The sequence below is a fragment of the Lissotriton vulgaris genome, chromosome 5 (genome assembly GCF_964263255.1).
Source record: "Lissotriton vulgaris chromosome 5, aLisVul1.2, whole genome shotgun sequence".
Taxonomy (NCBI): Eukaryota; Metazoa; Chordata; class Amphibia; order Caudata; family Salamandridae; genus Lissotriton; species Lissotriton vulgaris.
Window position 1 is genome coordinate 981,607,788 of NC_141693.1, and position 12,213 is coordinate 981,620,000.

The following is a 12,213-nucleotide window of genomic DNA, read 5'->3' on the forward strand; positions in this document are numbered from 1 at the left end:
TCCTGCACCCCCCTTACTGAGGTACCACCTGTGAGTGATCTCTGGCTGTACAGTGTAGAGAGAGAAAAGCTGATTACTCAGGATCTGCCTTTTGCCATCCATCAGTAGTGAGTTTAATTTCACCAGCATATATACCAGTGGACCTACTACTCCCTTCACCTCGCTTCCTGTCACAAGTAAACAATACTAAGCAAGCAGACGACCGCACGGACAGATACTCACGTTCAAGTGCTTACGAGTAACCTTGCTCGACCTGATTTCTTTTGTTTTTTTCAAGTCTTACCCTGGGCCAGACGACCCTACAAAGATGGCGGAGAGAGAAAACAAAAACAACAAGAAAGTAAGACTGGAACCAACATTGTCTGCTATTAAAGCTAAATCAGACCTAACAATTACACTAGACATGATACTTAAGAATTTGGCGGAAGTCCACGACTTGGCTAAATCAACAAAAGGTAACACTGATACCATGCAATTGGAGCTCAAAGCGATCAGAGCGGACATGAGTTCTATGAACGAAAGCATTAGTGAAGCGGAACAACGGATAAGCGACGTAGAAGATAAAACAACCCATTCGTTCAAAATAATACAACACCTTCAGAGCACTACCAATGACCTCAAACGTCAAAATGCAGAGTTAGAAGATCATAATAGGAGAGGTAATGTATGCATCTTCCGTGACGCAGAATCTTGTGTGGCCTTCCTTGAAGCATGGATTCCAACAGTCACGGGAATTAACTTCCACCACGGCCTAGAGTTGGACAGAGCTCATAGAATACCGATATTCATCTCCCAGGGAAAAAAAGGCCCTTGATCTGCAAACCTCTCCGGTTTCAACATACTGGGGCCATTTTACAGTTCTCCAGAAAAAAACATCTTATCACCTGGGAAGGGGGAACATCCTTTACAACGGAACCGTTACAACGCGGTACTGTTACAACGCAGGATTTACAACAAAAGTCGTTACAACGACTTTCGCTGGAGGACGCTCTAGGATAGGGAATAGTTTAATTTACTATCCAACACCTTCTCTACTATCCACGGGGACTAGAGTTGTAATAGTAAATTAAGCTATTCACTATCCAGCGCCCCCCAACACAAGTCGTTGTAACGACTTGCGTTGTAAAACCTGCGTCGTAACGGCACGCGTTGTAACGGTACGCGTTGTACCGTCATACATCCTCTGGGAAGGTCACCGTATAATCTTCACTCAGGACTATCCAAAGAGAAGGTTGAGACAAGAAAAGGATTCCTATTGCTGAGAGATAAGCTGAATGGAAAGGACATTCAATTCTCATTCGCAGGCCCGGCAAGATTTAAGATTATCGACCATTGCAAACCACGCTTCTTCGCGAGCCCTCAAGACCTTGCACGTTACCTGGAAGACTCACCTCCACAGTTCATGGACTCTTCGATTGGATCTTCTAACAAACGGAAAATGGTCACCCATGATTCTACTAGCCATTGACTGCAGTAGGGTTGCTCTGATGAGACACTGTTCTATCAGGAAGCGCTTCAGCTGGCTCGTTAAACACAACTTTCAGTCATTGCCATTGCCATACTCTGTCCTGAATATAAGAGGTGCCACTTACTTATAGCTAATTAGCAATGTCCAGTGCATTGGTTCACTCCTCATGAGGAGTTATGTTCTTGATTAATGTACAAGATCGCTCTTTTTCAAACTGCTAAATACTGTTAAATCCCGTAGCAGGTGTTCTTTTTTTGATATTCTTGAACCTCACATGAGCCCAGGGTACTCCAAATAACACATATGCCTTTGGAGGCAGACCCTCTTTCAATTCCAAAATGTTAAGCTGATCTCCTGCCATCATGCTGCTCCACTCCACGTAGATACTCCTCATATGTGTTCATTCGTTCGCTTACAGGCTTTATAGGGTTATAAATTGCTATCATCCGAAATGCTAAAAATTGCTCACAATTGTTATATATAAAGTTGTAGCATTATATTTATGAAAGCCCTGATCCTCACATAGAAGTCTTGTACTGAACATGCTATACTATGTACGGCTGCACAGTTATGCTGAGTTCGCTCATCACGTTGGTTTCTCCTATTGATCTACTACCCTACTACACACTCCTGTGTTGACCCCGGACGCTACTGCCGTCGCAGCTCCTAAGCTCGAATTCTTTGGGGGGGTGGAGGAAGGGATGGGGGGGGAGGGGTTTCAAGGTCATTGGGAGGAGGTGGAAGGGGTTAAGGGGACATGGGGTAAATGTAACTTTGATCGTTTCAGTATTGTTTTCATTATCTCTTTTTTTATCCACTGCACAGATTTCAAAGGTAGTATCATATGTAGCCTGCCCATCATGCTATCCCTATACTGGTTACCACAGGTTCGCTGACTTAAGGTGGTCTCTACAGCTAATAGCTCCCAGCCACGTAGTACACTCCCCCGCTTCGCACCACACTGGTCCCATAGATTGCACAGTTGCACCCACAGTATGCCGGTCACTTCCCTTGCGACGCTTAACGGTTAGATGACTCAAACCAAAACCCTGGTAGAAAGCCTCAATATAATATCCTTAAACGTAAAGAGTCTTAATCACCCAGTTAAACGCAGAAAAGTCTTTGACTATTTGGCAAAATCCGAAGGAGATATCATCCTGCTGCAGGAGACAAAACTCTCAAAAGAAGATGCTGAGTTCATTAAGCAACATTGGATCTCGCACACCCTATGTTCCTCAGCAGTCCACAAGAAGAGGGGAGTGATCACCCTAGTCTCAAAAAAGTCAAACATTTCTATGATCTTACATACTCACGATAATGATGGCAGAATGATTGCGGCATATTTAATGAGAGACGATGATTCTATCCACGTAGTAAGCATTTATGGGCAAAACTCTGATGTCCCAGAGTTCTGGGAATCCGTTTCATCTGCAATAGAGAACATTCCCCAAGGTGAGCTCTTGATAGTTGGCGGGGACTTCAACTTCCCCCTAGACCCCCTTCTGGATCGCTAATCGAAATGCACATATCACCCTTCACGTTCCCATGATATACTTAACCGTCTTTGCTCCAAATACAACCTACGTGATTCCTGGCGCCTACAACACCCGGAATGGAGAGACTATACATTCTATGCGGCTCCCCACAACTCTTACTCCAGAATTGACGACATACTAATCTCTAGCCCATTCACACACCTCATAGAGGAGACTGACATAGCACCCAAACTGGTCTCGGACCATTCCTGTATCTACACTAAACTCGCAGGCTCACGCTCTATCCTCCCCCCGAAACGTTGGCGCTTCAATGAGGACATTCTTTCCGAACCTGAAAACAAGAAACGGATAGAGAACGTCATCCGGGAATACATTCCATTGAACGACTTTCCAGGCTCGGACATAGCTGTTGTGTGGGATGCACTTAAAGCCACAATTAGAGGTGTCATTATTGGCATCCGAGCACAGACTAACAAAAAACTGAATCTCGAACTAGAAACTCTTGAGAGAGACATCAAGGCACTGGAAATCTCCCATGCAGCTGACCTAAATATTAACTCCATTTTAGACGTCTGACTAGAATGAAATACAAATACAATGGTATCCTGAGCAAATGTGCCGGGGTATGGATAAACAAATTCATGGCACTGAAATTATGTGAGGGTAATAAGGCTGGAAAACTACTCGTGTCTTACCTCAAACATAAGAAAAAACAATTCAATATAGCTTCAATTAAAGATCATGCCAACAACATTCATACCAAACAAAATAACATCCTACACACCTTCCAATACTTCTACGAAGACCTTTACAAAAACAAGATGGCGTTTCACACAGAGGCGTGCACCAATTACCTGAACTCGTTAGACCTCCCAATCCTCTCTGATGAGGACAGCTCCAAGTTAGGTTCCCCCTTCACAGTCCAGGAAATCTCTTCCTCTATTAAAACCCTTAAGAGTAATAAGGCCCCAGGCCCTGATGACTTTTCAGCAAGCTTTTATAAGGAGTTTAACGGAATTATCAGCCCGGTTTTACTAAACCTCTTCCAGTCCTTTGCTATAAAGGGTGGTGTCACTGACTCAATGAGTGAGGCCACCATAATTGTCATCCCGAAAGAGGGAAAAGATCCCCTTCTAACAAAAATCAATCACCCAATCTCGCTCATAAAACTGGACTGCAAGATTTACTCAAAAACCCTAGCTAACAGACTGAATACAATCCTCCCGAAATTAATTAGTAATTCTCAAGTGGCGTTCCTTAAATACCGCATTTCCAACGATAATACGAGATTGCTTTGCCATGTTTTAGAAAAAGCCAAAATAACAGCCACTCCCTCCGTTGCCATCAACCTGGACGCGGAAAAAGCGTTCAACAGGGTGTCATGGCTCTTTCTTAAGCAATGTATGCAATCCTTCAACCTGGGGAACTGCTATATTGACATGGTAATGGCCCTTTACTCCTCCCGGTCTGCCCGAATCGCCATAAACGGCTCCCTTTCTGAACCTTTCCGTTTAGAACAAGGGACCAGACAGGGCTGTCCCCTTTCTCCAGCTCTTTTCCTTCTGGCCCTTGAACCTCTCATCGCCGATATAAAACGAAACAACAATATCAAAGGTGTGGAATTTGGTGGCACGCGAATAAAATTAGCCGCATATGCAGATGACATCCTGGTGGTCACTGAACAGCTAGACTCCTCCATCGAGGTCCTTATGACCACCATAGAAAACTATTCCCTCCATTTCGGCTACAAATTGAAACGGGACAAGTCTGAGGTTAAATCTCTGAACATACTCTGTACCAAAGACATGCTGGGTAATTCAGGCATGTACTGGCAATCCGGCTTCATTAAATATCTCAGAATTGGGGCGTGGCCAAGATGGCGGCAAGTAGGACGTGTTTCTAGTCCCCTCCGGCGCCAGGCCCTGCAAAGCTTCGTATTGCATCGGCCCCGGGGGTCCCCTTGGGCTGCCGGCTGCTCCGGATACCTTTGGAGGCTGTGGTCAACGGCGGCGAACTTTCCGTCGGCGTCGGAGCCGGTCCTCGCCGCATCAAGGCTGACGGCGGGACCTGAGGCCTGACGGGCCGCTACGCAAGGCGGCGGCTCCGAAAGGCCTGTGGAGGACGGAGCGAGGAGGCTGGCGAGTCTGCCGGGGCACAGTGGCTGGTGTTGCGGGGGTCCGCCGGCTTTGCAGCGGTGCCGGTTTGCTGCAGAGACCTCTGCGACCCGGGAGAAGGCGGAGCCTGGCGTGCAGGAGCACCGGACGCCACAGCGCGGCAGGCTGACTAATTGAGGCCGGGGTCTGCGGCCTGGTCGGAGAGTGGTTGGAGCGGCCCCGGGATCAGCGCAGCTGCTTGGAGCTTTGAGGCGGGGACAGCACACGCAGGAGCACGTAACGGCTGGGGTGTGGCGGTGAGTGCAGCGGCTCCCGTTGGGGCCCGAGCACGCCTGGTGGGCATCCTTGGTTTCTGGGGTGAGGCCACGGGACGAAGCAAACGGCCGAGTTGGGCAGCGCTGCGGGGGGGTCCCGGTACAGGACAAGGGAGTTCGTGATTATTGTCAGAGACATGGAGGGGGCCGCGAGGAACTTGTAGCAGGGTGGTTACCCAGGGGGAATACATTGGACGCATAGCAGAGACTCCCGGCATGGGTTTGGCTTTCCCCTCCCCCTCTAGAGCGGGAGCTGAGCACCTATTGGCGCACTGGAACTGGCCGGTACGGTCTGCAGAGAGGACGACCGTGGAGTGGGCACCGGAGCTCGAGGAGCCCGCATGTGAGCGGGGCCTGGGGGACAGTTGATCACCGGACCTTGCACTCTTCACGCAGCATTGCGATTGGTGCTGCGGCTACGCTCCTAAGTCTTACTATAAGGACTGGACCTGCGGAGGCAGTCTCCACTGGGCGCAATCTACCTGCACCGCTGACCTTGGGGCTCCGGCACCGGTGGAGCACCGGACTATAGTGGCGGAGGACCCGGGATTGGACTTTGTATGTGCCGCTTCTGCAGGGGTGCAGTATTGACTGGTGGCGGTGCGCCTCCTGGTGGGAAGGCCCCGCGGCGCCATCTTGACCGGGGTTGCCCGGTTGGCCCGGCGGCCCCGACCTGTTGGTCTCGCTCATCCGTGGCCTGGGCTGGCTAAAGAGGGGGGCCCTGCACTGACTTTGCGCACTCTTGCTTGCCCTAGCTGGAGAGTGGGGATCACCTTAGCCACGTGCCACGACCGAAGCTTCGCGATGTCTAACACGCTACGCAAGGGGAGGCCGGGGAAGGACGGTGCCTCTAAATCTTCGCAGCAGCCGGCCTGTCCAGGAGCCAGTGGCTCGTCAAAGCAATCGGATGATGAGGCGCTTGCCACCAAGGCCTTTATGTCGGAGCTCTTCGCCTCCATTAAAGAGGACATCTCTGAACTACGGGCGCAACTGGCATCGGATTTGCGGGAGGTGCAGAGAGATGTGGATGGACTTGGAGAGCGGGTGGCTACGCTGGAGGATCATGACCTGAGTGTGGCGAACGATGTGCACCAGCTACAACAAGACATCATCCGCCTCACGGAACAGAATTTGGATCTGCAGACCCACACGGAGGACTTAGAGAACCGTTTCCGGAGGAACAACATCCGCATCCGAGCTGTGCCATGGGATGGAGAGGCGGGGGACCTGTGTGGCTAAGTCCAGGCCCTGTTTCTGCAGATTCTAGACGAGGAGGACTTGCAGGAAATAAGAATGGACAGAGTGCATAGAGTGGGGTTGCCCAGGCGAGGGGGTCCCCCCCCCGGACATCCTTGTATGTGTCCACGATTTCCAAGTGAAGGACCGCATCCTGCGGAAGGCCAGAACTATCTCATCTCTGCAATTTAGGGACCATCGTCCGCAGCTCTACCAGGATCTCGCAGCCTCAACGCTTCAGAAGAGACGAGAGTTCCGCCCCGTGACCTCCTTCCTGCGGGAACGCAATATCTCCTACTCATGGGGTCATCCTTTCCGTATCATCTTTCGCTGGCAGAATAGGCTGGCGCAGATTCGCTCCCTCCAGGTGGCGAAGGACCTTTTGGGCTTGGATGATGTCGCGCCTTCCCAGGGAGCAAACACTTCACCATCAAGGAGGCGTCATCGCTTGTCCTCCTGGCACAGAGTTGGATCGTCTCCGGGCCGGCTGCGACCGGACCGCACTGCTAGCTTGCAGGAAAGGGGAGATGCGGTAGCTTCGGTGGCCTCAGCAACACTAGCAGATTCTCAGCAAAGCTCTGGAGCGGCCTGATTCCTGACTCGCTGATTGTTTGGCGCCGGAGGGGCACTGGCCTTAAGGTACCGGGGGTTTGGTTGTACTTTTGGAGAAGACATCCCGGACCATGGCCTGGGGGGTCACCGAGATGGTACCCCTGCCCCATTTTCTGTCCCGGTGGGGCCTTACGAACTATGGTCTGCTGGAACTGCTGGGTACTTTGTTCAGGTTCAGTGCTCTGAGTTATTTCTTATTGTTCTTTTGGTTGTGGGGGGGTTGGGGGGAGGGGGGTCCTGGGGGAAGGGTTCATGGGGGGTCAATGGTGGCGACGAGGGTGTTCTGTGGCATGTGTGGCTGGGATGTGTGAAGACGGTTGTGACGGGTGTGGGGCGGGAGGGGATGTCTCCAAGGTGCGTGACGGCTTGTGATTTGGCTGGTGGCGTCAGGGGGGGTTCCCTGGGTTGCTCTCCGGCATTGCCTCTGACTGGTGGGTTTCCGAGTGCGGGAGGGGTGACTCATGAGATGGCTGTAGAGGGCTCTGGTGTGTTATTCCATTATGCCTATTAGTATAGGGATTTGGAATGTTAAAGGCCTCAACTCACCGCAGAAGCGGCAGAAGGTGTGGAAATATGTGACTGATCACCAGCTGGATGTTGTGGGGCTCCAAGAGACTCATTTAGCGCGCAAGGACGAGCTGCGCCTTAGGCATAGGGCGTATCCCCTTATATATAGGTCTTCTGCATCTACGAAACATAGAGGGGTGGCTCTCCTCTTCCGCGCTGCGCTGCACTTCCAACCTACAGAGGTACGCAATGACAAGGATGGTCGCTGGCTGATGGTGAAAGGGCTTGTTCAGGGGCGGCTGTGTACCTTTGTAGTAGTGTATCTCCCTAATGCTGGTCAAAATAAGTTTCTACAAGACATGCTACAGAGAGTGGGTGACTTTGCTGATGGGCACTTGTTCCTCCTAGGGGACTTTAACTTGGTGTGGGATAAGACAGTGGATAGCTCTGGGGCCCACAGGGCTGATGCAGGTGTATTTTCGGCCTCAACGCAGCAGTTGGTGGGGGAGTTGGGATTGGTTGATGGTTGGCGTTTTTATCACCCTACCTCCCGGGATTACACATATTTCTCTCATGTACATCACTCCTACTCCCGATTGGATCACATTTTCCTCAGCCAGGCCCTTAGGGGAGATGTCCTCGATTCCACCATTCCTCCGCTTTCAGTCTCCGACCACAGTTTGCTGGTGCTTAGCCTCCGTTGGTCATCGACCGGCGGTGGGCAGCGGAAATGGTACTTCCCAGCCTCGGTGGTCAGGGATGATGCCTCTAATAAGACACTGCGGGCAGCCATTAGGGAGTTTTTTTTTAGCTTAATCCAGCATCAGATACCTCTGTCACCAACACTTGGGATGCCTTTAAGGCATCCATCAGGGGCACGTGCTTGGGCCTTAATGCCCATCTTAATAGGTTGCGGCGAAAGGATCGGGAAGACCTGGAGGCCGAGGTGGCACGGTTCGAACAGGCCCACAAGCTCAATCCCTCGAGAGTGACCCTTCGACCTCTAACGGCGGTACGGGGGAAACTGAGAGCTCACTACAATAACAGGGCCGAACTTACAATGTTGAGGTTGGGGCGACAGTCTTACTCTTGTGGGAATAAGGTGGGTAGGCACCTGGCGCGTCAACTACGCGACAGGAGGGAATGCGAATATATCGGAGGGATTTGGGATGAGGCGGGTGAGTTGCAACATAGGGACGAAGCGAAAGCGGCCATTTTTGGCCGCTTCTATGCGGACCTCTACACGGGGAACAGGCTCGATACGGGAGCCCAAAGGCAGTACTTGCGGCGCCTGCCCCTCCCCCAGATATCTAAAGAGTGGAATGAGTTGTTAGAGGCCCCGATTACCAGGGAGGAGGTGCTTGAGGCCATTAAGAATCTGAAACTACACAAGGCGCCTGGGACGGATGGCTATACACCTGTCTTTTACAAATCATACACCACCGAACTTTGTGATTTCTTAACATCCCTTTTTAATGACATGGCCGTGTCCGGCTCCTCAGCCGGCTCCTTGGCGGATGCGGTGATTACGGTTCTGCCGAAGCCCGGGAGGGACCTCGCCCAGTGGGCCTCATTCCGCCCCATAGCGCTACTTAATATAGACGCTAAATTATACTCAGCGACTCTGGCGCATAGGTTGCAAGACTTGATGCCGGCAATCATATATCCGGATCAATCCGGATTTATCAAGGGGCGCCAGACTCACGATAATACGAGTAGGGTGGTGCATTTAATTGAAAAAGCTGATAGGTTTCGCATCCCGGCGCTCCTGGTGGGGCTGGACGCCGAAAAGGCTTTCGATCGAGTGGATTGGGGCTTCCTGTTTAACACGATGTCAGCCTTCGGTTTTTCGCAAAAGTTTATCACCATGGTGAAGGCCAATTTTTGCAGCCCCAGGTCTCGAGTAGCGGTGAATGGCCATTTGTCGGCGTTCTTTCCGCACTCCAGGGGCACCAGGCAGGGATGCCCCCTTTCCCCCCTCCTGTTCGCATTGAGCATTGAGCCCTTAGCAACGGCGGTGCGAGAGCATGAGGGGGTTCGGGGCCTACCGTTCACGGGAAAGCAACACAAAATCACGCTCTTCGCGGACGATATTTTATTATCGTAGCGGACCCGGAACACTCGCTGCCCTGTATCAGGGAGGTCTTGCTGCTATATGAAGCGGTGGCCGGCTTCAAGATCAACTATGGTAAGTCGTATATTTTGAATCTTACTCTTTCGCAGGAGGAGGTGGAACGCGTGAGGCCCTTGACACCTTTAGCCTGGGCCGCTGTTTCACTAGTCTACCTGGGGGTCCATCTGACTCCGACAGTGGGCAAGCTGTTTTCGGCCAACTTCCCGCCCTTGTTAGCGAAGACCCGAGCTGAATTGGATAAGTGGAAACCTAAATTCATATCATGGCTGGGCAGAATCCATGCTATTAAGATGGTTCTCCTTCCTAAATACTTATATTTATTTCAAGCCCTGCCCATTTCCCTAGACAGCGATTATTTTCGGCGTCTCAGAACTCAGATATTGCGATTTGTGTGGCAGGGGGGCCGGGCGCGTTTTTCCTTTGCGGTCTTGCGTCGGCCGAAGTCCAAGGGCGGAGTGGGACTTCCTCATTTGCAGCTCTATTATAAAGCGGTGCAACTGAGGGTGCTGGTGGAGTGGTCGCAGCAAACGTCGGAAAAACACTGGCTGCACATGGACCGGAGCGTGGCTGGCAGATCGGTCTGGGACTTGGCGTGGAAGCCCAAGAAGGACCGCCCTCTGAACGCTTTTACGTCAGTACCCCTACGGGTACCACACTGAAGGTCTGGGACACCTTGGCCACAGATGAACGTTGGACTACGTTCCCTTCGCCGTTTACGCCCTTGCACTTCAATCCGGCTTTCCCGCTGGCACTTCGAGAGGGGGCCTTTGATGCCTGGAGGGAGGGAGGCTGCAGGGCCTTGACCCATCTGTTTCATGGGCAGGATCCCCTCACCTTTGCTAATTGCATGAGGGACTACGGGATCCCCCAGTCCGAACGATATCGTCATGTACAACTGCTTCATTGGGCCACGTCGCCTGGGATAATGGAGGCAGCAACGAGACCTCCGTCGCCATTCGAGGCTTTCATACTGCGGACATCTGCCATGAAGGGAGTCATCTCCTTTCTATACCAGCTTTTGCTTAAATCGGCGGTGACGCCTAGGCCTCGTTACATGGAGCAGTGGGAGGTAATGATAGGGAGAGATATCTCCGATACTGAGTTGTCGGCGCTATGGCGGGACCTGACTGCATTTAATCATTCGCTGCATCTGAGGGAAGCTCATCTCAAGACGCTCATGCAATGGTATCTATGCCCAACCAGGCTCCACCGCATCTATCCGGCCACCTCCGACCAATGTTGGAGGGGTTGTGGGCTTCTCTGGGACTTCCGCCACATCTGGTGGGATTGCCCAGTAATCCGACCATACTGGGAGGAAATTATCTCACATATCAGGGACATCCTTCACTATCCCATAGAGGACTCTATTGCCTCTGTTCTGTTGGGCTTGCGTGAACCCGGTCTTGAACATCACCATGCTGCCCTTACGCTATCCCCGGACTTTCATAACAAATTAGATGCCACACTCACCAATTTTCTTTGGAAAGGGAAAAAAGCACGAATTAGCATAAACAAACTACGCCTGGACAAATCCCTAGGGGGGGTCAATCTGATGGATTTTAAAAGGTACCAAACTGCGTTTCTCGCCAAACAGGGCTCCTACTGGCTGTCAGCCCCTGCCGATTATACTCCTATTTTGGCTAGAGATAGAAAAATCCCTTCCCTGGAATGTAGCCCCGGCAGCTGCCCTTCCGCGAAGCTGAATACAATCAAATGCTCGAAACATATTTTTCGAAACACAAGAATTGCCCTTCTTAAAGTTGATAAATTACTTGATTCTACCATCCAGCGCTCGCGATGGGAGTCGTTATGGCATAACCATACCGTGCTTTACAAGGGCAAACCACTATGTAATCACCTCTGGATTAAAAAGGGTATCTTTTTCCCACACCAACTATTTGAAGGATCATATCCCCTCTCTTTCAAAGATCTCCAATCCAAATATGGGGGCCGATTATGATGGCAGACGGACCTGGGTCCGTCCACACCATAGAGTAGGAGGGACCGTCCGCAGGGGCTGCGGCGGTCCCTCCGTGCAGATTAGGATGTGACCGCCAGGGTGGTGGTCACATCCTCAATCTTTAACATTGCGGCAGGTGCAGCTTCAAGCTGCACCCGCCGCAATGTTAAAAATGCATGCACGGCATTTGCGTGCACAAAGCAGCAGGCACCGCGCGGTGCCTGCCGCTTTGTCCACGCAAATACCCCCCCATGTGCACCCCCCCCCCCCCCTTCACCCAGGGGGCCCGCAACGGGCCCGAAGTGAAGGTCCGTATGCTTTTCGACGGCGGAAAAGCCGCCGTGGAAAAGCATACTTTGTACTCCCTCCTAA